The 26,120-nt window shown below is 47.2% G+C and overlaps 1 protein-coding gene across 8 annotated transcripts in view; it reads right to left on the reverse strand.

Moving 5' to 3' along the window:
* The window catches only part of TMCC1 (transmembrane and coiled-coil domain family 1), a 280,809-nt gene that overhangs the window by 175,940 nt on the left and 78,749 nt on the right, over nt 1-26,120 (reverse strand). The gene's annotated exons all lie outside the window — the stretch shown is intronic.

Raw genomic sequence — 26,120 nt, forward strand, 5'->3', positions numbered from 1 at the left:
AATGGCACTTTTAAAAAGATGAGGTAAGGAAACCAAAACGAGCACTAGCCAGTCAAACAACTACTAGATATTTTAAGTGTCATAACCATTTCACTGTTGGTGAAGCAGCTTAAATCAATTTACCTAAGATCACACAGTCAGCTCAGCATCAGGGCAAGGCAGGGAACCTGCTTCACGGGCCATAACTACTCCTGTAAAACTATCTTTTTGGCAAACGAACCCCGTTAGACAAATGCACAAGAAAAAATAGTAGATCGGTCTTGCAAGCCGTCTAAACATTTAAGCTTGCTTTCCCTGTTGCAGCTCCCTCTCGAGTAGAGATTGTTAATCCTGTATAATAAAGAAGTCGTCAGGAGCGTGTGCGGCGGCTTCTTTTCTTTACTCTCACCTCACCGGGATGGACACCTCTTCTAGTTTAAAAGGGAAAAAAAAAAGATAGAGGGCACTTTTTTTTTTTATTGTTTCCTTGGCTTCGTGTTGAACCTCAGATGGTCTTATTGAACATCTCGTCCAACTTTGCCCTTTTTGAATGACTTGTCATCTCGAAGAGCGGGTGATATGGCGTATGGAGTAAATAGGCTGGAAACTAGAAGAGAGTTCTACAACTCCTGTGCCCCATACAATTCCTGAGAGCCAAATTTATACATCTTTCAAAGCAGGAGAAAGCAGAGCTCAATGGAAATACATAAGACTGACGCACCTGGTATAATACCAATACGGCACTTCACTTGAGCTTGACATAACTAGGGGAGGCGCTCGACCCTTTTTCCAACAAAAAAATGTGTAGATGTGCTCGATACCGACACCGGTTTACAGCGATAAAAAGGTCAGTTAAAAGTACCAATCCCCTGGTCTTCCCCCCCACCTTTTACCTTTTCGACTACAACTTTCTCTTCCCAACCGTGGGGCTTTAGAGTTACCATCACTTAAAAGAGGTAGGTAATCATATGGAACATTCCAGTCAGACGCCTAGTAAAACGTCTATCCATCAATCAATCGTATGAAACACTTACTGTACGCAAAGCACTGCACTACGCACTTGGGAGAGTACAAATGAATTCTATTTGTTTTTTCAAAAATGATAGCTACAGGCCAGGATGCAAGATACTGAGGTTTGTAGTTGGGGAGCATTTTCAGGTAATTATTTTTTCATTTGGTTTCTTGTCCAGCCATTCGACAAGCCGCTTGTTCCAGTTTGCAGGTCAAGGTTCATTTTGAAAGAAAGAAAAAAAAGCAACAAAGACTGGTAGGGATCAATTCTCGGTTTTTCCTCTCTAAAATGAGATCATCATCTCCTTTTGTCTTTTTACTCTTCCTGGTATTGTTAAAAATATTCTCCTAATATTTTCCTAAGTCTTTGACAAGCTGCATTCATTACTACTTTGGTGTTGGTGAATTTATCCCAATATATCTTCACTTTCTCTTTGTATCCTTCCTTGAAAATTCTGCCAGCTGCTGTGTGACATTCCCATTTATGTTTCAACCATCAGTATTTGCAGGTTTTAGGTTTGTTCATTCAATTCCCTCTTACCTTTCATGTGATTATTCAGAATTTTACTGCCTTCAAATCATTTTAAAAGGAACAGAATTTGGTTTCAGGTTCTCTCAAGTTAGCACAGCTAGCGAATTCTTTCCGGCTGACACCGGCTCCCAATCACTTAGTACTTAAGCACGGAGTAAGTGCGCAATAAATACAATTGATGGCTAGCCATTTTCACTAAGTATCAGTGCCTAAGTCTTGCCTTGGTATGTTTGAAAGTTTCTTCGTAAAGTGTTCTCCCGCTGATGGAGACTGTAGAAGGGAGACAGCTGAAGTGTTTATGCCATCTCTAAGATCCCCTTGTACTCTGTGATGAGGGTAGAGCCAGATATCCTCTTTAGCGCATCACACTACAGAGATGCGGAGAAATCCCCGGCTTGATTTTGATCTGAATAGGCTTGGATCTTTGCAGGCTTGACACGCCACCACTTGTCATGCCTCTGATTCCTATCCTTTAGGAAATTCTTTCATCTCAATAGGCTAAGAACATTACCAGGAGTCCCTGAATTACTCCTAATTTCTAATGACAGTGCTCTAGAAGCCTATTCACAGAAAGATATAGCAATTACGAACTGCTTTTCAAAAATCGGCCCAGCTCTCCAGACTGGCGAGTAGTCCGACGAAGACCAAGGTCACGGACCAGCCTGCACCTGGGAAACTACGTACGGCCAGGAGCCTGATGCTGCATTTAGTCCCCGAATTAAGTATACTGTGCGCTGATGCAAGATTAGACAAATGGCCAAATCAAGAAGACTAGAGAGTGGGTGGCACAGCGTGGACTCAAAATTCAGACAAAATCAGGGGCTAGAGTGAAATTGTCACATCTGGCTTTCCATATGGCTGAGAGACCTGAACCGACCTCAGACGTCACGTCTGACTTCTAGAGCAGTTCCATCAATGCCACCTACATGCAAAACCTATCAAACGACAAGACGTGGTCAAACACAATGAGGTCCTGAAATTCCATCCACCAGCACCTTCCCCGGAAGGGACATGTGAGGAGGATGGATGGAACCGAGATATTCAAAGAGTTTGGAGGGGGGGTGGGGGTTAGGGTATTTTTTAAGTATTACTAACGTTCCAGGCCCTGTACTAAGCACCGGGTGGATACAAGCTAATCAGGATGGACACGGTCTATGTCCCACACGGGGCTCACGGTCTTAATCGCCATTTTACAGATGAGGGAACTGAGGCACAGAAAAGTGAGGTGACTTGTCCACGGTCACACAGAAAAGTCGCAGAGCCGGGATGAGAAAGCGGGTCCTTCTGACTCCCAGGCCCGTGACCAACCCGCTAGGCCACGCTGCTTCTCAAAGAGTTGGTTATGAGTAAGCTGAAATGGGGAAATGGTAAATAGGGTAGATGAAAGAAATCATTTGGGGATGCAACGAAGCCAAACCTCAAATAGCAGGACAGATGGGGAATAGCCACAGAAGAAGGACATCGTGGAATACAGCAATTAGAAACAGGGCGATTCTTTGAACAGGTGCTTCGGCAAGATGAGCGCATCAGAGAGGGAAAAATGAAAACAGATTCAGTCCCCTGTGTAGTAGGTGCCGTAATGAAGCAAAGAACAACCTATCCTTGGGGAGGACGTGAAAGGGACTGTTGGTCACAAAGTCTCATCTGCTGCACGCACAGACGCTGTAAAAAATCTCACCTTCAGGAGTGTCATCTAGGAAATATACGAAAATCTTTAGCTGGAGCTTAACCGACCACAAAGCTCTAATAGCCAGGGCGTCTCAAACCCCTCACCCTGAATGCAACAAGCAATCTGGGGAAATGACCCCTTGTGGAGTACACTTCTACAAAGCAAAAGGAATTCACAATAAACAGAACGTGTCCTGAGCCCAGCCATTCGAGCTTCCCTCAGAAAGCCCTAACACGGGGTTGGCTCAAGTCCTGAGGGACAGAGGGTCGATGAGAGTCGTTCTTCCCGGTCAACTGTACGATATAAGCAAAGCCTCCTCCTGGGATTGGTTTCTGGGGAAAGCCCAGGCTCTGGGGTTAATTGGAATTTTGGACTAACCTTCGCAGCTCCACCCTTAGCCTCCCAAATAACAAAGCACTTTAGATCGACCGGAGAATACCACAGACGGGAGCCGTTCTGCCACTGACCCAGTGCGGCAGGTATCTCTATTTACAAATGTGGCTTATTTTAAGTCATTTCTTTGGATGTCTGACAACCCTGTGTGCTCCTACCTTCTCTCCTCGGGTGAATTTCCCTCTTGGAAAATTCTAATATTAGCCACCAACACCACTAGATGGCAATAGAGAAAGCAACTTTACATTTTGCTACCTATGAACACGTACGCGTACACACGCAATAATAATTACTGTGGCATTCGTTACGCACTTACTGCGTGTCCAGCACCGTCCTAAGCACTGGGATCATCAGATCAGACACAGTCTAGAGGGGAAGCAGAACTGCCGATCGATCCCCCGTTTACACTCAGCGCTGTGCTCATTTGTATATTATTATTTATTACCCTCTTTATTTTGCTAATAAGGTGTACGTCGCCTTGATTCTACTTATCTTGATGATGTTGTCTTGTTTTTGTTCTGCTCTGTTTTGCTTTGCTGTCTGTCTCCCCCGTTTAGACCGTGAGCCCGTCACTGGGTAGGGATTGTCTCTATCTGTTGCCGAATTGTACGTTCCAAGCGCTCGGTACAGTGCTCTGCACATAGTAAGCGCTCAATAAATACTACTGAATGAACGAATGAGTGAAATGAGGAAACTGAGGTACAGAGAAGCTAAACGACTTGTCCGTGATCACGTAACAGGAAAGTGGAGGAGCTGGGATTAGAACTCAGGTCGTCTGACTCCCAGGTTCATATTCCTTCCTCTATACCATGCTGCTTTTAACTAATAAGTACACCGTAAATGGTCTTCATTTTCAGAGATGATACCGTAGGCAGAGGAATCCTAATAAGGCATGAAGGCATAGCTGAAAATACCGATACGCGACTGCCTCTTGATACGGCAATCTACATGAAGCTGCCTGAAGGGGAAGCAGCATGGCTCAGTGGAAAGAGCCCGGGCTTGGGGGTCTGAGGTCATGGGTTCGAATCCAGGCTCTGCCACTTGTCAGCTGTGTGACTGTGGGCAAGTCACTTAACTTCTCTGGGCCTCAGTGACCTCATCTGTAAAATGGGGACTAACTGTGAGCCCCATGTGGGACAACCTGATTCCCCTGTGTCTACCCCAACGCTTAGAACAGTGCTCTGCACATAGTAAGCGCTTAACAAATACCAACATTATTATTATTATTATTATTATGAAGCCTCTACTTATACTCATCCACAGAAGTTACGCATCTGTATTCATTCAACAGCATTATCCTTGGCCTTATCCTTGACTCTCGTCTCTCATTTATCCCACATATTCAATCTATCACTAAATCCTGTCAGTCTGACCTTCAAAACACTGACAAAATCCATCCCTTCTTCTCCGTCGAAATTGCTACCATGTTAATTCAAGCACTGATCCCATCCCGCCTAGATCACTGTATCAGCCCGCTTGCCTCCAGTCTCTCCCCACTCCAGTCCATATTTTGCTCTGTTGCCCTTTTCTACAAAAACACGCAGTCCATGTTTCCTCACTCCTCAAGAACCACCGGTGGTTGTCCATCCACCTCCGCATCAGACAGGAACTCCTCACCGTCGGCTCAAAAGCGCTCGATCACCTCGCCCCCTCTTACCTCCCGTCCCTATTCTCTTACTACAACCCAGCTTGCACATTTTGCTCCTCTAACGCCAACCTACTCACTGTACCTCGATCTCGTCTATCTCACTGCTGACCTTTCTTTCACGCCCTGCCTCTGGCGGGGAACGCCCTCCCTCTTCATATCTGACAATTACTCTCTCCTCGTTCAAAGCCTTATTGAAGGTGCAGCTCCTTCGAGAGGCCTTCCCTAACTAAACCCTCTTTTCCTTTTCTTCCATTCCCTTCTGCATTAGCCTGACTTCCTCCCTTTAATCATCCCCCAGATCCCCAAATTCTGTAAAGATCCGTAATTTATTTATATTAATGTCTGTTTCCCCCTCTAGACTGTACGTACGCTCATCGTGCGCAGGGAATGTATCTGTAACACTGTACTCTCCCAGGTGCTTAGCACAGTGCTCTGCACATGCTACACTGCTCTGCACAATAAATAGGATTGATTGATTCAATTACTAATTCGATTACTCGGAAACAGCTGTCTCTCCCAGCAAAATGTAAACTGCTAATGGGTAGGGAATATGCTTGTTTTGCGCCGCTCAAGTATTTAGTACAGTGCATTGCACCCAGTGGATACTTAATAAATCACACTACTATTACTACTCTGCTCAAAGAGAAGAACTTCTTCTCTACATTGCTCCATACCAGGTTGGTCTACCGGCTGCAGTAATAAAAATAGGAGTATTTGTTAAGTGCTTACTATGTGTCTAGGACTGTTCTAAGCGCTGGGGAAGATATAAGTTACTCAGGTCAGACACAGACCCCATTCCACATGGGGCTCAAAGACTAAATAGGAAGAAGATCAGGCATTGAATCTCCATTTTACAGATGAGGCCATTAAGTGACTTGCCCAAGGTCATGCAGCAGGCAACTGGCAGAGCCAGGACCGGAACCCGGGTCTTCTGACTCTCAGGCCCATGTTCTTTCCATCAGGCCATTCTGTTTCCCCCAGTGGTCAATCGATCAAGGCTATTGGAGAGCTGTATGTACTAAATTTAGGGGGGAGTAATAATAATAATGGTGGTATTTGTTAAGCGCTTACTATGCGCAAAGCACTGTTCAAAGCGCTGGGGGGATACAAGGTGATCAGGTTGTCCCACGTGGGGCTCACAGTTTTAGTCCCCATTTTACAGATGAGGTAACTGAGGCACATAGAAGTGACTGGCCCAAAGTCACACAGCTGGCAGGCGGCGGATCTGGGACTCAAACCCATGACCTCTGACTCCCAAGCCTGGGCTCTTTCCACTGAGCCACACTGGTAGAATCCCGGCTCTGCCACTTGTCTGCTGTGTGACCTTGAACAGGTCACTTCACTTCTCTGGGCCTCAGTTACCTCATCGGTAAAATGGGGATTGAGACTGTGAGTCCATGGGGAACAGGGTCTTTGTCCAACCTGATTTGCTGGTATGCACCCCAGCACTGAGTACAGTGCCCGGCACGTGGTAAGCACTTAACGGATACCACAGTCATTATCATTATTAGAATACGACAGAGTGCAAATTGGACTACGCTGAGATTTTCTCCAAGATCCTCAGGCTACTCCACGGCAGTACGGTCGGTCGCATCAGAACTGACGGTAGACATGATCCCTGCGCACGAGGAACTTCGAGCAGAAACGGACAAAACAAGTTACAGAGAGGGGAAATGGCAGTGTATAAGGATACGTACGTAAGTGCTGTGGGGCCGAGGGTATGAATCGAGTGCTTAAAGGCTACAGATCCAAATGCGAAGGCTTCGCAGAAGGGAGAGGAAATAGGAGGGGAAAAGAGGGCTTAGTCCGGGAAGGCTTCTTGGAGGAGATGTGACTTTCAGGGGCTTCGAAGGTGGGGAGAGTGGTGGTCTGTCACTTGAAGGAGGAGGAAACTTGAGGCCAGGATGTGGGCAAGATTTCAGCAGCGAGGTAGATGAGACTGCGGTATAGAGTAGGATGGCGATAGAGGAGTGAAGCGAGTGAAGGAGTGAAGTGAGGCTGGGTCGTAGAAGGAGATGAATACGTAGTAGGAGGGGAAAAGCTGACCGATCGCCTCAAAGCCGACGGTAAAGGGTTTCTGTTTGACGCAGAGGTGGGTAGGCAGCCACTGGAGGCTTTCGAGGAGTGGAGAGACTGTCACGTCATGATGTTTGAGCCCATCCATCATCACGCCAGTGTACGCTAGGTTTTGAGCACACAGCAATATATGCAATGCGTGCAATGATAGGTGACACACCTCCTGCTGACTTATCCCTAAACACAAACTCCACTCCCAATATTATGTCTAATCACGGCAGATAAATCCATTTCCTCTCTCCCCCTACCGTCCCCCCCGCCCAGGTTCCTCTGTTTCCAGCAGGGTTCTGCCTCCCTCCCTCACCCCAAACTCGTTCAATTCATTCAATTGTATTTACTGAGCGCTTACTGTGTGGAGAGCACTATACTAAGCGCTTAACTCGGCTCTCCCTTCCCCAGACTCCCCCCTCCCAGCCCCCCTGGGGCTCCCAGCAATTATTTTTAAACTAGTCTTGCATAAGGGGCTGTTGCCCCGAGGCACAACCACAGCGGCCGCGCACACCCCCCCCCCCCCCCAGTTGTCCTGGAGAGGCGATCTTTGAATAAGAGAGTTAATCATGCACTTCCTGATTTGCGATACGGCCTCAAACCGTAATACAACACGGATACGTTCGCCACACAAGAGACGAAGGAAGAGCACGGGGCATGATGCCAAGACCCCTGTGACTGTTGTCGGAGACTCTACGAAAGCATTTGACAACTAATAAGCAAATTGGACTGTCCTAAGATATTCTCCAAGATCTTCAGGCTACTCCACAGCAGGACGGTCAGTCACATCAGAATGGAAGGGGTCTTATTCATTCGATCGTATTTACTGCGCGCTTACTGTGTGCAGAGCACTGTACTACGCGCTTGGAATGTATAATTCGGCAACAGATAGAGACAATCCCTGCCCAACAACGGGCTGGCTTTGTGCCCTGTTTCAGCTATTCTACGCTGCCATGCTTGAGTATGCCATGAGGGATCTGGAGTTTCCCATCAGGAACGGTGGATGAGACTCATCCCTGAGATTTGCAGCCCAGGAGCCTGCTAGCCCAGAGAACTGATTACAGCGCAAGCGGTTGGCACAGCTCCACTCGTCGGCTCTCTTCCAGGTCGGTCAAGTTCCCGACAGGGCACAGAGTACAAGGAGGGAGCCGATGAGTAGGGGTGCTGCACGTGGGGATGTGCATCCTCATCTGTAAACAGGGGAGTCAACGCCTGTTCTCCCCTCCCTACTAGACCGAGAGCCCCATGTGTCCAAGCTAATTAACGTATAGCTTAGAACAGCGCTCAACACACAGTAGACCCTTAACAAATACCATAACAGTAATAATGATGATGATGAGGGGCACCCAGAGATTTTTTGTGGGTGGGACCCATTTGTGGGGGAAGCGACCGCAGCATCGTGCCAATACCATGCTGCAGCATCACGACTCAGAGTGTCCGCCTCGCTGAATGCCTCAGGTGGTTCTTCAGTCAGAAACCACCTCACTGATGGCAGAACCAGCACCAGAACCCGGATCTCCCGATTCCCAGCACAGACTGCTCTTACCGCTAGAACGAAGCAGGACCAGTCCAAAGAATCAGCGACTCGCTTCACTCGAAACATAGTCTCTGAAATTTACTCCAGAGCTGAGGCCAAAATTCCATCCTTCTGCTCTCACGGTGCTTCCCAACAGCGATTCAACTAATGGCACCAGGCTAACGTGAAACGGCATGGCTTAGTGGAAAGACCGTGGGACTGGGAGTCTGGAGACCCGGGTCCTCATCCCAGCTGTGTGACCTTGGGCAAGTCATTTAACTTTTCTGTACCTCAATTTCCTCATCTGTAAAATAGGGATTAAGTGCCTCCTTCAGACTGTCAGTCTCATTTAGGACAGAGACTGCGTCTGACCCGATCTGACCTGCTCCAGGGTTTGGCAGAGTGCTTTGTTCAGAGTAAGCGTATAACACCACAATCACTGTTATTACTAGTCAATTCTGACAGAGTCATTCATGACGAAGGAGGTGTGATGTATAACGGCATGTAGAGAAATATAAAGGCACAACTTTCAAAAGGGGGGAGAGGGGGAGAGAGAGAGAGAGAGCATGCGAGGGGGGAGGGAAAGTGCAGTAACTTAGACCAGTAATAGATCTCACACACAAAAAAAGTATCTTTCAATATTTCCCCCCAGTGAACCGCAGGGACTTCTGAGAGAAGAGAATTCCTCTCCATCTCCTTTTGGATAGTAACATCTGTGCCTGGCAATGAAATTTCAGATTGATGCCCTGTGCTTGTAACCTAATTATGTTCAAAATTCAACTGGCCTGCTCCCTCTCCATTATTACTTCTGTTCAATGGAACATAATTTGCTTCTACCAATATGAAATAATGAGAAGACCAGAAATCCCCCTAGTGCTGAAAAGGCACAATTTTGGGAGAGCTATTTTCTTTCTTTTCTGTACAATTGCAGAACCTCTGTATATCCCTTTCGCAGCAAAATTTGCTGGGTCTCAGCAAAGCACAAGGCCACTCACGACAAACCAGACCTGGGGATTCTAAATCAGGTAATCACTGCATGCTGCAATCTGAATTCCCCTGGAGCTGTAACCAGATCACTCAGCCTTTATTCCCCTTCCCGCATAACCACATAATCTAGCAGTGTAGAACAGCAGGTTGCAGTCCACCAGTATATGGAGAAGTTCGACAGACACCCCCTGCGCTGCCCATGTGCTTTCTCTATTTCAAAAATCGGTGGAGGGTGTGGAAGAGAGGTCTAAACTAGGCTCTATGCTTCATTCGATCGCATTTCCTGGGCGCTTACTGTGTGCACAGTACCGTCCTAAGCTCTTAGCACTGTACGAAGCACTTCATATTGAACAGTCAACTAATCCGTGGAAACAGGCTAGTCAAGTAGCACTTATCTGGGCAACCTTTTTCAAATGCTCTATTTGCCCAGTTTTGACTTCTCCGCTTGTATTTTGATTTCTGTCTCCCCCAGAGCCTAAGCTCCTTGTGGGCAGGGAACAGAGTGTCTCATCCTTCCGTACGTCCCTAGATCCTACCGCAGCGCACTGGGCCGAATGAATACTCAATCAACTCTACAACTGTGAACTCAGAACGACCTGCCTGAACCACCCCAGGTGCACATGCGGCCCCCCCCCCACGGATCCCTGACTTATTTGAGCTGCATTTGGCTGCGCTCCCGGGTTCGGTGGGCTGGTCACCACATCGCTGCGCTGCCCATGTGCTTTCTCTATTTCAAAAATCGGTGGAGGGTGTGGAAGAGAGGTCTAAACTAGGCTCACACTTCTCTTACCCCTGCTCTGTGCCAGCAAATCTTGCTATAACAGGAATACCCCAAGATTGTGAATTTGTACTGAGAAGAAAGAAAATGCCTCTGCCAAAATGGAGCATTTTCAGTGTTTGTTTTTATAATCTAGCAATGGCGTGCCCACAATTATCCACCGTAGTCTTTTCCACCATTTCACTGCCACGAAGCTCTCTCTTAGGTCCATTTTGTTGACCCTCGCTAGTTGCTCGACATGTTTTTTGAAAATGTGACAATACTCCAGGGCCAAGTTTAGCCGAAGAATTACATTCTGACCTTTGGATACTATACGCCTTTCAGTGTACTCTTGTTCCAAGTTGGATATATATTTTTTTTAATACCAATACTATGCTCATGATTCCCAGCCAGCTTTGTCATCGACCGTTTACACTGTGAGCCCGTCACTGGGCAGGGATTGTCTCTATCTGTTGCCGAATTGTACATTTCAAGCGCTCCGTACAGTGCTCTGCACATAGTAAGAGCTCAATAAATACTACTGAATGAATCGACCGTAACCCACAAGGGTCTAATCTGCTGTGCTCGGGAATAGCCCATCCCGAGTTCATAATAATGATGGTATTTGTTAAGCGCTTACTATGTGCCAAGCACAGCTCTAAGCGCTGGGGTAGATAGAAGGTGATCAGATTGTCCCACGTGGGGCTCAGTGTCTTAATCCCCATTATACAGATGAGGTAACTGAGGCACAGAGAAGTTAAGTGACTTGCCCCAAGTCATACAGCCGTTAAGTGGCAGAGTCGGGACTGGAACCCACGACCTCTGACTCCCAAGCCCGCGCTCCTTCCACTAAGCCACGAGTTCGTGGCGTTTCTTCTTTCTCAACGTCATCATCTTCATAGCGGCTATTTATTAAACACCTACTAGATTCACTTGGCAACATGCAGGACCACGATCACAGCTCCCGCATTTGCAATACTCAGCCCAGGCTGCTCCTGGCCCTCCTCAATTGCATTCAGTTCATTCGTTCCAGTAGTTACTGCCACTCTGAATTGTCTTTCTTCTCTTTCCATGTGGTTGATTACTCCCATCCATGTTACTATCATCTAAAAATATGACAAACATATTCTTGGTTCTGTAAGCTCCTCCTCTAGTCTGCAAACTCTTTCTCGAATCGTGTCGACCAATTCCGTTGTGTTGTTCTCTCCCGAGCGCCTAGTACGGTGCCCTGCCCCCGGCAGGTGCTCAATAAGCACCACTGATTGACTGAATATAAGGAACCAGATTGACGCCAAACAGCAGGGCCAACACCTGACAAGCTGAGACTAATTCCTGTAGAGTTGTCAAAGCTAAAATGTGAAAAATAATCATTTGGATCACATGAGATTAGAAAACTAAACACAGACCTAGTCCATAAATGTGCTAAACATCAGGTGGAATTAGGAATACAATAGTTCACTCAGTCAATACGATAAAGACATGTGGGACCCGCCCAACATCTAAATAGTGGCACCTTTACTGACTCTCTCCCTTTCTCTCTCCAGCAGCATGGCTTAGTGGAAGAGCACAGGCTCTAATTCTGGCTCTGCCACTTGTCTGCTGTGTGACCTTGGGCAAGCCACTTCACTTCTCTGGGCCTCAGTTCCCTCATCTGGAAAATGGGGAGTAAGACTGCGAGCCCCATGTGGGACAACTTGATCACCTTTTATCTACCCCAGTGCTTAGAACAGTGCTTGGCACATAGTAAGAGCTTAACAAATACCACAATTATTATTAGAGAAGGAGCGTGGCTCAGTGGAAGGAGCCCGGGCTTGGGAGTCAGAGGTCATGGGTTCGAATCCCGGCTCCGCCCCTTGCCAGCTGTGTGACTTTGGGCAAGTCACTTAACTTCTCTGTGCCTCGGTTCCCTCAACTGTCAAATGGGGATGAAAACTGTGAGCCTCACGTGGGACAACCTGATTACCCTGCATCTACCCCAGTGCTTAGAACAGTGCTCTGCACATACTAAGCGCTTAACAAATACTATAATTTATTTTATTTATTTATTATTATATGTGCATACATATATTCTGACACTGAAATCTGATGGATGCTCATATTATTCTTGTTCTATGTGGCACCAATATCTTGGACTATCACTTGATACGTTCAAAGCTTTCACCAGTATTAAAATCAGCATACGGCAGAGATAGCCAAATCATTCATAGGTGGATAAAATTCCTAGAAAATGAGGCCAGCACAAAAAAAATTTCACAGTAACAGCCAAGTGGCCTCCTGGATCAAGAAATCCATCCATGCCTCCACAAGTGCAATTAGCAATTGAGAATCTCTAGGACATACCTTCTACCAGGTAGCCATTAAGTCTGCGATCACTGCTATCAGATATTAACAGAAGTTACATGAGTCACTGCCGGGAACGCAAACAAGGCATCCTGAACACCTCAGTCAAATCAATGCTATTTACTGAACACCTACTGAATGCAGAGAACCAAACTAAGCACTTGGGAGAGAAGAGAAGAAGCCAAACACGCTTGCTGACCTTATGTGGGAGTCGGACAAAAATGACTTACAAATCGTGCAAGCAGGAGGAAGGACAATAGCATACAGCCGGGATGAAATGGGATATATAAATGTGCACGCATATAGAAGTGCTGAGGCCGGGTACATAACCGTTCACGATACGGCCCTTTTTCGAGGAACATATTTCAGCCTTATCATGGGGTATCTGTGCTTCTCCAGCCTCCTGCACTGACTCATTATCATATTAAGACTCCTCATTTCATATTGTAATGTCATGCCTTAAATTCCAAAGATTGAACAAGTTTAGTGGTGTCTAACATTCCTGTATACAGCGGGTAATGAAATCTAATGCTCCAGCTATTCTCCACTACAGTGCTCTTTTAGTATTCTTGCAATTGCCCTATTGAATTTGAACTCTGGTACTCCCTCACTTCAAGATGTCCCAAACCTCTCCCTTCCAAGAATTTTGACAGACCTGATACAGTAATTGGAGCCATTTCAATGTAGCCTTAGATAACAGATCTAGTTAGCATAGATAATAGCAGCCCTTTTAAGCACAAGGTATCTTTGGGCTGAATAGGATTGGAAAAATAATCCAGTACTTCATTTGCAAAATGTTGACCTAGGTACTCAAAAAAACTAACTGAAAAATCTCTCAGTGTTGATACTTATGCCAATGCCAAAACCTCTATTTATAAAAATGATGGCATTTGTTAAGCGCTTACCATGTGCCAAACATTGTTCTAAGCACTGGGGTAGAGACGAGCTAATCGGGTTGTCCCGCGTGGGGCTCCCAGTCTTAATTCCCATTTTACAGATGAGGGAACTGAGGCCCAGAGAAGAGAAGAGCCTTGCCCAAGGTCACACAGCAGACAAGTGGCGGAGCTGGGATTAGAACCCGTGTCCTCTGACTCCCAATCCCGTGCTCTTGCCACTAAGCCACACTGCTTCTCTACGTATTATGTTTCTGTATTGATTTTGATTTATTTTTATCGTTTTGGTCAATTATTTGGATTTGGGGAAGGCAATTTACATTCTTCCTTTGGGAAACTAAGCTTGGTTCAGCACTTCACACTATTTGCACGGAGCCAATTAAGAGCGCTAACACTGACAGAGCAGTACTTTTCCAGAGGCTCCGGCATGGATCCGTTCAGCCGACGATAAAACATACTTCACAATACGACCAAAATTTTCCGGAACATAACCCAGCTGAAGTATGGAGCATACCTGCACAAACATATGTAATGACGGTATTTGTTAAGCACTTAACAGGAGTGTCAAGCGCTGCTCTAAGTGCTGGGATAGAAGCAAGTTAATTAGGCCAGACGCAGTTTCGGTCCCACATGGGGCTCACAGTCTAAGTAGGAGGGAGAACAGGTATTGAATCCCCATTTTACAGTTGAGGACACCGAGGCACGGAGGAATTAAGTGATTTGCCCAAGGTCCCACAGCAAGCAAGTGGCAGAGCCGGGACTGGAACCCAGGTCCTCTGACTGCCAGACCCATGATCTATCCACTGGGCTACACTGCTTCCCATCTGACCTAAGGGTGGCTGTTGGAATGTTGTGAATTCATTGGGGTAATGTTCTTGGCAAAAGGTGGGATTTTTAGGGGTCAAGAGATCAGCGGCCTCTGTGGGGGGAGGGGACGGTTTTTGCAGGGAGGAAGCCTATGGGAGGGAAGACAGGTCAGGAGTCTCTTATCAGAGGATGAGATTTCAGAGTTGCTACGGTTAAGAGATGGTACCAAGACGGATGATGATGAGACCCAGCATGCATCCAAGATGGCGAGAGGGCGAAAGAGGGCGGATCAGGAAGTCGGCCGAGTTCGAGTGACAGGAAGCCAGAGCTCATCGGAAACAACTACATGGATGCTGAAATCACCAAGGATACCTGCTGTTCAGTTAACCAGTCTAATACCAGGGTCATTTTTGTTTTTCCTTTTTAAAGACGAACCCAGCGGTGGCCCTGTCTTACCTCTATGATTAGGTCCAGTAACAATTTACGGCAGGACTCCCCAGTACAGATTGTGTTGTAATATACAGATGGGTCTTTTTTTTTTTAAATCTGCATGGCTGCTTTAGTTCAAATAGTAAACAACAGGGCAATGAATAACCAACAAATTCAACAGACACTCTTCCGGAAGGCTTGAAAACATTATATATTAACTGTTCAGGAAATATTCCCATGACAGAAGCCAGCAAGCCTTCCTGCAGGCAACCACATGGTCTCCGTAGAGTACCAGACATTTATAATCCTTCCTGTCAAAATGACCAATCACGAATTAGCTACCCTTTCACTTAATGCCATTTGGGCTGGAGCCTATCAAAAACAAGCCTCTGTTTTTGCCAAGGAATGCCTCACACCCAATAAAAATGAAAAATACTTTTAGTGGTTGTGTTATACTGTCAAATTTGGTGGTGCAGAAAAGCTCTCACCTCCACACAACAATGAGAAATTACACAATCCAGGGCGGGGGATAAGGAAAGAGAAGTCTCTTGCAAGCAACTCTGCCAACATTTTCTAACACACGAATTTATAACTAAGGCCATTTATAATTAGGCCATTAAAGTTTATTGCCAGATGATCTTGGCAGGTTAACTAGCAGGAGGAAAGAAAAAAAATGTTCTCTCAAAAAGGTGAAGTTGCTTTGAGCTGAGGGGGGGAAGGGAGGCTGCAATCCAATCTCTGTTGGGGAATACATTATAATTCATTACATTGATTAAACTCCAAGACACCTGAGAGTTTATAGAACAGCAAACTAGACAGGACCACAGCCAAGTTTCAGCTGAAATTCCACTGCTCTTCAGCAGACCAACAACCAACGTTTTTAAAAAAACTGGGAGGACGGACAGTCCTTGGATCCCGGTGTCATTTTCTAAGTGGTCGACCAGAAGCTTCAAACGCTATGGGGAATGTGCCTTAAATTCCCGGGGAAGAAAAATCACAGCTTTCACAGGCCCATGTTGATCGGCAACAAATTTAATACGCTTCAATTGTCCCTGACCGGAAATACGATGGCTAAAGTATAGGGTCTTGAGAGAGTTCAGGTAACGTGGCGACATGAGCCTTCCGCCTTCTAGCTCAACATTTCTAGGGTAAGATGGGAAAGAAAACCAAGGAGTGTGCAAGATCTTCAGAATACCAGTATCCCAGTTAAAGCTGCAGAAGGCCCCAAATTTGACAATAACATTATCGGCTGGCAAGATCATCTTAGGCACACACTCTCCTACTAGTCAACTGTGCTATAATTAATTAGGAAAACTAAGATGAAAAATCTGGAAATAATGACAGGAGGCATAATTTGTCAGGAAAATTACATCCACTCCTGGGTTTCTGTACGATCAAACATTCACTACCACACCCACTCTTAACCTACTTTTATGTTTTGCAAACTAGCTTTTCTTCTCATTAAGTGGTTAGAGGTCACAAGTTGACTGGGAGATTGATTTGCGAGTTATGTTTTTGCCGTATTGCTAGGGCTAAGTGGCTTTTCTGGCACAACCTGGAAGATATTCTTAACATTACTGCTGTTTTCTAAAACTCTTTCACAGATGTCTTCATTTTCTGAAATGCTACATAAACGTATCCTAGGAGGTGAGACATTCATTTGACAGTACTGCGAGGACTTGTTTTTCCCGAAAAGAAAAGTCACCCAATCTTCTCGAACGTTCTGTACTCTCCTTCTTGAGTTTCAGTGCTCCGTAAGGCAGGCTGTCCCTCTGAACACTATGATCTATTTTCAGCAGGTGGGTGGTCCAGCGGCCTATAGCCCCCTTGCATAGAAAGTGGATAAGGTCCAGAAGTTTTTAGAATGTAGAAACGACCCTCCCCCCCGACCCACAGAGTCCCCCAACACAGAACATCAATCACTTGGTGATATTAGTTTTTTTGGTTTGTTTTTGTTTTTTTCTTGGAGGCCGGGGGTGGGGGAGGGGAGATATTTGTTAAGTGCCTACTATGTGCCAGGCACTGTAAAACCGCTGAGGCAGATACAAGCTATCCAGGTTGGACACAGTCCATCTCCCACGGGGGACTCACTGTCTTGATTCCCATTTTACGGATGAGGTAACTGAGACCCGGAGAAGTTAAGTGACTTGCCCCAAGTCACACGGCAGGCAAGTGGCAGTCAGGATTAGCACCCGGATCCTCCTGACTCCCAGGCTCATGCTCTATCCACTAGGCCGTGCTGCACAGTGGGGAGGAATTGGGCAAGGAGGACAGAGTTAAGAAGAGCGGGAGGAAATCCCTGAGCCACAAAGGAGACAGTCCATGCCAGACATCCAATGGCAGTGGATAATAATAATAATGGTAATTGTTAAGCGCTCACTATGTGCTGAGCACTGTTCTAAGCACTGGGGGGGAGACAAGGTGATCAGGTTGTCCCTCATGGGGCTCGCAGTCTTAAGCCCCATTTTACAGATGAGGGAACTGAGGCACAGAGAAGTGAAGTCTTCAAGGCTCTCCATCACCTTGCCCCTTCCTACCTCTCCTCCCTTCTCTCTTTCTACCGCCCACCCCGCACGCTCCGCTCCTCTGCCGCCCACCTCCTCGCCGTCCCTCGGTCTCGCCTATCCCGCCGTCGACCCCTGGGTCACGTCCTCCCGCGGTCCCGGAACGCCCTCCCTCCTCACCTCCGCCAAACTGATTCTCTTTCCCTCTTCAAAACCCTACTTAAAAATCACCTCCTCCAAGAGGCGTTCCCAGACTGAGCTCCTCTTCCCCCTCTACTCCCTCTGCCATCCCCCCTTTACCTCTCCGCAGCTAAAGCCTCATTTTCCCCTTTTCCCTCTGCTCCTCCACCTCTCCCTTCCCATCCCCACAGCACTGTACCCGTCCGCTCAACTGTATATATTTTCGTTACCCTATTTATTTTGTTAATGAATTGTACATCGCCTCGATTCTATTTAGTTGCCATTGTTTTTACGAGATGTTCTTCCCCTTGACGCTGTTTATTGCCATTGTTCTTGTCCGTCCGTCTCCCCCGATTAGACTGTAAGCCCGTCAAACGGCAGGGACTGTCTCTATCTGTTGCCGACTTGTTCATCCCAAGCGCTTAGTACAGTGCTCTGCACATAGTAAGCGCTCAATAAATACTATTGAATGAATTGAATGAAGTGAAGTGACTTGCCCAAAGTCACACAGCTGACAAGTGGTGGAGCTGGGATTAGAACCCATGACTTCTGACTCCCAAGCCCGGGCTCTTTCCACTGAGCCACGCTGCTTCTCTATGCAGGATGTAGTATGTGGATGTAGGAAAGAGACTGCCTGCTGGGCAACCACAGAGAAGGCCAGGGGAAGATGAGGTTCACCAGGAAAACTGAGGGTCAGCAGGATGAACTACCCAGGAAAGGCCAGTGGGCGGTTTAAGTTAGGAACAAGTTCAAGATCAGGGTGGGGAGTTATTCCTGCATCTTGTTTAAAAATTCCCTTGATACAAAAAAACACCACTCTATACAGACACTTTGAGTACCTAGGTACATGATGACAAGGGCTGATGCTGTTGAGGAGACCCTTAATGAAGTAAATAAGGATTCTTGGTTTATACCCCTAGAGTATACCTGGGTTTGAAGGACACTCCTCCAAGTGCTCAGAACAGTATTCTGCACACCCTAAGTCCTCAATAAATACCACTGACTGACTAACACAGCAAAACGAAGCTTCGGGCAATAACGCATCCTGGCCGAAAACTGGGAGTTAACTGTAGAGAGCGGACTGGCACAGCATACTGTTCTTAAGAAAGGAGTGGTTCTTTTGAACAAAACCTTTGTAAGGAAGGAGGGGCAGGGAGCCAAGAGAGAAAAATGGCAAGGCCAACATTAAACGAAACACCCCGAAAAGGTCAGCCGTTCTGTATGCATAATAAGGCAAGGACTGTGAGTGCTGCACGGGCCTTTTAAAAGACCTTGGAGGTGAATTTCACCACCAGCCGTGTCTTCTTCAAGGGTGGCAGGCAACTCCATAAGCAGTGTAGTCTCGGGCCTAGAGGACAGGTCTGGGAGCCAGGAGACCTGGGTTCTAATCCTGGCCCTGCCACTCTCCTGCTGCGTGAGCTCTCAACCCTCCCCTCTACTTTTCCATCCTTCCCAGCAGTATCTTCAGAGGCGATCTCCTCCCTCCTCGCAAGTGCCACCCCTTCCACCTGTGCTTCGGACTCCATTCCCACTCATCTTATAAAAATTCTGGCCCCTTCCCTCAACTTCCATCTTTAACCACTCGCTCTCCAATGGCTTCTTCCCCCCTGAGTTCAAACATGCCCATGTCTCCCCCATCTTAAAAAAACCCTCTCTCGACCCCACTTCCCCTTCCAGTTATCGTCCTATCTCCCTCCTACCCTTCCTTTCCAAACTCCTAGAACGAGTCATCTACACTCGCTGCCTCGAATTCCTCAACTCCAACTCTCTCCTGGAACCCCGCCAATCTGGCTTCCGTCCCCTCCACTCCACCGAGACTGCTCTCTCAGAGGTCACCCATGACCTCCTCCTTGCCAAATCCAATGGCTCCTACTCTATCCTAATCCTCCTCGACCTCTCAGCTGCCTTTGACACTGACGACCATCCCTTTCTCCTCAACACATAATCCAACTTGGTTTCATGGACTCCGTCCTCTCCTGGTTCTCCTCTTATCTCTCTGGCCGGCCACTCTCGGTCTCCTTCGCGGGCTCCTCCTCCCCCTCCCATCAACTAACTGGAGGGGCTCCACAAGGGTCAGTTCTTGGTCCCCTTCTGTTCTCCATTTACACTCACTCCCTTGGGAACTCATTCGCTCCCACGGCTTCAACTATCATCTCTACGCAGGTGACACCCAAATTTACATCTCCTGTCCTGTTCTCTCTCCCTCCCTCCAGACTCTTATCACCTCCTACCTTCAGGCTATCTCCACCTGGATGTCTGCCTGCCACCTAAAACTCAACATATCCAAGACTGAGCTCCTTATAATGTTGGTTAAGCGCTTACTATGTGCCGAGCACTGTTCTAAGCGCTGGGGTAAACACAGGGGAATCAGGTTGTCCCACGTGGGGCTCACACTTAATCCCCATTTTACAGATGAGGGAACTGAGGCACAGAGAAGTTAAGTGACTTGCCCACAGTCACACAGCTCCTTACCTTCTTACCTTCCCTCCCAAACCCTGTCCTCTCCCTGACTTCTCGTCACTGTGGACGGCACTTCCATCCTTCCCGTCTCACAGGCCCACAACTTCGGTGTCATCCTTGACTACGCTCTCTCATTCACCCCCCACATCCAGTCTGTCACCAAAACCTGCCGGTCCCACCTTCACAACACCGCCAAGATCCGCCCTTTCCTCTTCATCCAAACTGCTACCTTGCTGGTACAAGCTCTCATTATATCCCGACTGGATTATTGCGTCAGCCTCCTCACTGATCTCCCTTCCTCCTGTCTCCAGTCTATTCTTCATTCCACTGCCCAGATCATCTTCCTACAGAAACGCTCTGGGCATGTCACTCCCCTCCTCAAAAACCTTCAGTGGCTCCCTATCAACTTTCACATGAAACAAACACTCCTCACTCTTGGCTTCAAAGCTCTCCATCACCCGGCCCCCTCCTACCTCACCTCCCTTCTCTCCTTCTACAGCCCACCCCGTACAGTCCACTCCTCTGCCGCTAACCTCCTCACGGTGCCTCGTGCTCGCCTGTCCCGCCGTCGACCCCCGGCCCACGTCCTACTTGTGACCTGGAATGCCCTCCCTCCTCACATCCGCCATACTCTCTTCCCCTCTTCAAAGCCCTACTGAGAGCTCACCTCCTCCAGGAGGCCTTCCCAGACTAAGCCCTCTCTTTCCCTCCGCCCCTCCTCCCCTCCCCATTCCCCCTACTCCCTCCCTCTGCTCTACCCCCTTCCCCTCCCCACAGCACTTGTGTATATTTGTATATATTACTGATTGCTCTATTTATTTTATTAATGATGTATGTATATATATATATATGATTCTATTTATCTTGATGGTATTGATGCCTGACTACTTGTTTTGTTTTGCTGTCTGTCTTTCCCTTTTAGACTGTGAGCCCGTTGTTGGGCAGGGATTGTCTCTATCTGTTGCCGAATTGTACATTCCAAGTGCTTAGTTCAGTGCTCTTCTCACAGTAAGTGCTCAATAAATACGATTAAATGAATGAATGAGCTGGGGCAAAACACTTCGCTTCTCTGCCTCTCAGTTTTCTCGCCGGTAAAGTGGAGATTCAATACATATTCTCCTTCCCCCTTAATCTGCGATCCCCGTGTGGGACAGGGACAGTGTCCGATCGGATTATCCTGTGGTTAACCTAGCATTTAGCACAATCCTAGTATGCACTTAACATGTAGCACTTAACAGATGCTACAATTATCATCATGCTGACTGGGTGAGCTTGTGTATGGAAGATGCAATATTGGAGACTTGCTATCACAGGGATGGGGTGGGGCATTTGACATAAGCGCTTTGCACACAGTATGCACTTAAGATGGCTGAATGATTGAATGAATTCCTTCCAACCTCAGCACCCGGCCCTTAGACTGACTTGGATCAACACTGGCTGCTTCCCACAACTTCTGGGAGTTCCAAATCTAAGAGTCGGAGGAAGGTGGCTGCACAACCCGGTGCAGCCTCGGGGTGCAGTGGCATGGAACCCCAACTCCTGCTGCAAAGTGATATGGGCACTAGGACCCTGATGTTGCAAGAGACCTCGAGAGTGACAGAAATGTCACGAGGAGACAGTTGACAACCCACGTGTCTGCTCAGAGGAGGCTTTGGTGCGCTAGCCCGGGATCCGAAAGCACTAAGCCAGTGGGTAAGAATTAGCGTAAAATTGGAAAACGGGAACCACGGGCACAGTTCTGTGCTTTTGCGGGCTTTCATCATTGCCAGATAAGTTAAACTCAAAATTTCAAGCATTCCGTAACTCCGAATCCTAAGACTTTCAAAGACATCGGAACAGAGGTGAACACTACCCGATAGTGCCATAGTCACTCTCTGGGCAATCTAAGGTCTAGGAGATGAATTTTTTTTCACCCTTTAACTCAATCTTTCAATCCAGCTGTGACCTCTCATCAGTCATGAAACCCATTTGCGGTAATTGGGAATAGTACGCTCTTACCTGACTTCAAGAGCGCCCAGGGCAACAGTTTGTCTTCTTCCTCTGTGGCTACTTAAGTACCTGTTGACGATTTCTAGTCTTCTTAGAACGTGGTCAGGAGCCATATTTAGATCTACTCAGTCAAGAATTTGCTCTCTTGCTTTAACAAACTATATCCTAAGTGAAATGGCTACATACACTACTTAGCACAGTGCTGTGCATCAAAGTCCCTAATTACTATTTAATGATGAAACACTTTGAACAGTGTAAATTATAATCCTACCCCCAGATTTAACACCTCTTTAATACCATCCACTTTTTCTAGTTTTTCCACTGTCTATGTCTAGGAAGGACTGGTTGAGGCCAAAGTATTGCCTGCTTAAACATACTGACTCCAAGGAAGCAATTTTCACACTCTTGGAGGCCCAGGAAATCTTCATGTCACTAGCACTGATGTAACATTTAGTGTAGGCTTTCAAATAGCTATGCACTCGAAAAGGGGGAAGAGCTATTTATGCCAACCAGGCAGGTCGGGGGTGGGAGGGGTGGAGAAAGTCACCCAATTCATCCATTTGAACCTCCTAGAGGCAGGTCAGGCTGGTAAACTCTTGCAATTATTTTCACCACAGATTTAACGTACTGAAAGAAGAGTTTGTTAAAAGGTCAGAGAGACCTCAAAAGCTCATCCTTTTCTCTGAGATTTTAAACATTTTGAAGGCAAAGCCTTTAAGTTATGTGACTGTTGACTATGCAACCTAAGGCACTGTGGGTCCACCATCCACTTTGTAAAAATCACTGCGGTGTTAACCGTGCACAGATGGTATGAAAAGGCACACGATAACACAACCACTGTCCCTTAAATTAACAAAAAACTGGCAAATTAGGTGAGGGAGCCGCACGTGGGCTTGTGTAATCGTCCCAAGATCACACAAGTAACTAAACAAGCCCTACGGTTCCTCCAAAATTCAACATGAATCCCCTCTATAAATGTCACCTACTCTTCTTCGGGACCTGGGCTGGAGATCAGAGCAGTGCTGCTGAGCCAAAATTTACATTAGAATAAAGGCATTCTCATATGTGAAATTAGCACTGCATTCTGGATTCTAAAGGTATTTGGAAGCGACCAGCAAAACCATTTCTCGATCCTGGAGATTCACAAAATGCTTTTAGCTTCTTGGGGGAAAAGAACTACATCAATTCAAGATATTGGTTATTAAAATTATTCAAATAGGATGAATGTAATATTGGAAAGCTGCCATTTCCGGAGCTATTATAAAGGAAGAGTACATTTAAAACCTAGTGGCAGTTGAAGCTAAACAGTCTGCTGAGTTTGTCATTTATATCCCCAGCAACCTGCTCGATGAAAGCAAAAATCTTTAAGCTGTTCACCAAATCCAACTCCTAACAGCAGGAGTAGCTTCTCGATAGCATTTCTTCTCCAGGGCATGGGCGGGGCTTTGGGCATCACAGTCATGTTGACAATTGGTTTCACCTGATTGCTGACCATGAGGACAGCCTGAGACACAGGCTGGAAACAAGTGAGAATGTGTGCCAGAACCTGGGTTTCCACCACGGTCAAAGTACTGTGGGTAATGAAGGGTCATCCAGATTGTAGAGACGGAGCAGTAGTTTTCAAAGGAATTTCTCAGCAGCGCCTGAAGGTGTCAGTTCATGACCTCCGAGGAACACTGGGTCAAAGGCTACGAGTGTGTATGGTAACATAAATTCCCCGTGTAAAACAGCGAATTAACCGCTTCTCATCCTTAGCTGAGAAATGGACTCAGAGAACAAGAAAACCGACAACACTTGATAAAAGAAGCTAGCTCCAAGCAAATGGGGAGTAGCCCTCGAGTTGAAAAAAAACAAACCCAACATTCCTCTCCAAGCCGTAAGCCAACATTTAAAATATCGGTCAGCTAGAGGAAACTTCTCCCATCAGGTAACAGCTGTGATGACTGACCGCACAGGGAATCGAGTTTGCTAAGAACAAATTCTTCCACAGTGCTCGGTCAACAGGAGTATCGACGGCATCACGGATCGGAACACAAGGTGCATCAGACGTGAGAGACTCCCACAACCTTTACCTAGCAACTTGCGCCTAATCAGTGTCCTAAAAGGAATGCCTGGAAACAAGGGCTATCTATCATAGTCTGAAGTCCTCAGGAGTTGGGTAGACCAAGCAGATCTTCAACCGCAGCTGCTCTTGAATAGCCTCAGGACTCATCCTTCTAAAGCCTGAAGGGGCTGTCTGCTGGGACCAGGCAGCCGACCAGGATGAGATACGGTTCTGCCACTTTCAGAGTCCTAGAGAGATCAATCATTTTCCAGAGAGAGCCATAAACCCTGCCAGGGAGAGTATGCCAAGTAGGAAAAAGCCTTGCCCTCCACAGAGGGGAGGTGGGTGAGTGTGTCGCCTGGCACAGCGACCCAACTTCAGGAGAATCTGGGTTTCAGCAAGTCACCTCTGGTCGATTTTGGAGCTGGACATGGCAACTGGGCTACTGGAAAAGGCAAAAGACAATGAGTCGACTAAAACAAGTCCCCTGACTGGAGACTGCATCCAAGCAGCAATCAATCGTGAGAAGCGACAAGAGGTTAGTACAGTGCTCTGCACACAGTAAGTGCTCATTAAACACCCCTGAGCGAAAGGAAGTGGGGTAGACTACTTAGCTGCTTTGCATATTTCTTCGAAGTGGAGGGTTTTCAGGATCACTGCGGTGGCCACCGCATTATACTCAGAGTGGACCGAGAGAGCTCCTTGGAGGGTCAGTTCTGCCCTCTACGCCTAAGAACAGTAAGGGGATGCACTTAACTGGCCATTTCTTTCGACTCCATTTCAAGATGGCCTACCCTAGGGTGGTGGGAAACCTGGAAATGAACAGCTGCTCGTTGATCCTGAGAAGACTTTAAAGCAGAATTCTACAGGGAAAGAATGGAACGGCCCTCCCGAGGTTCCCAGAGGGGATGGGAGGTGAGAAGATCATCCCCTTCACCCCGGGATTGGAGAAGACCATAACGCTAGCGTCCTATCATGGATATACGAGACCAGTTTGGGATGGAGGTTCAGATGCCTACGGACTATAACCTTGTCTCTGAAGAGTCTGGTGAAGGGGGCTGGGTGTCACCAGCGGCTAAAGCTCCCCTTCCCCTCAGATTGAAGTGAATACCAGGAACGGCACCTCCCAAGAAAGCGTCTTGAAACTGCGACTGGTTGGGGGTTAGGGGGAGAGAGGCAGGGGGGCTTCAAGGGTGGCTTGGGCATTTGGGTGAGTATTAATAAGACCATGGGAGTACCATGGGGTAGGGGGAATCCTAATCAGTGGGTTCCTTTCTTTTCCTGCTGTTGCGGTCCTCTGCGGCTTGGTACTTTTTAGCGGGCGGAGGGGCGAGGGGGGCGTTTTCTCCTAAAACCCTTCCGAGCTTTACTGAGCCAATCTGAATATCATACTTGATGGTTATTTACCAAACGGGTGAGAGCACGGTTGGTATCTGGTGCCGCTGAGGACTTGGAGACGGTCTTTTCTGAAATCAGACTGCGCCAATAGTCCTATCAGATTCCTCAAAATGTGGGCCACTGAGCGAAGGGATACCGGGCAAGTGAGTGCTGTTGGCTCAATGCCAGAAATGAGCAACGTGTCCCGCTGCCGGTAGGAATACCTTTCCTCTTTGAACCACTGATTCCGGAGTCCTGCTCACCCCCAGCGGCCACGGTCATTCTCATGGTCAAAGTGTGCGAGCGATTCTCTCGCAAAAGTCACTCGCATCTACGGAGGGGGTCTCGCGGGCAGCAGCTTCACCTTCCCGCCAAAGAACGACTCTCTAGTTACTATGTATAGTTGCTATAATTATTAATAGTTAGGTGCCTTACTTTGTGCTGAACCCTCATGACAGTCCGCCTCAAGTGGGAACCACATTCCCTGCACTCGCAGATCTCTTAGAAGGGGTCTCCAAGGCATCAAGGAGACGTCCAGTGT

The sequence above is a fragment of the Ornithorhynchus anatinus genome, chromosome X1 (assembly GCF_004115215.2).
Source record: "Ornithorhynchus anatinus isolate Pmale09 chromosome X1, mOrnAna1.pri.v4, whole genome shotgun sequence".
Lineage (NCBI taxonomy): Eukaryota > Metazoa > Chordata > Mammalia > Monotremata > Ornithorhynchidae > Ornithorhynchus > Ornithorhynchus anatinus.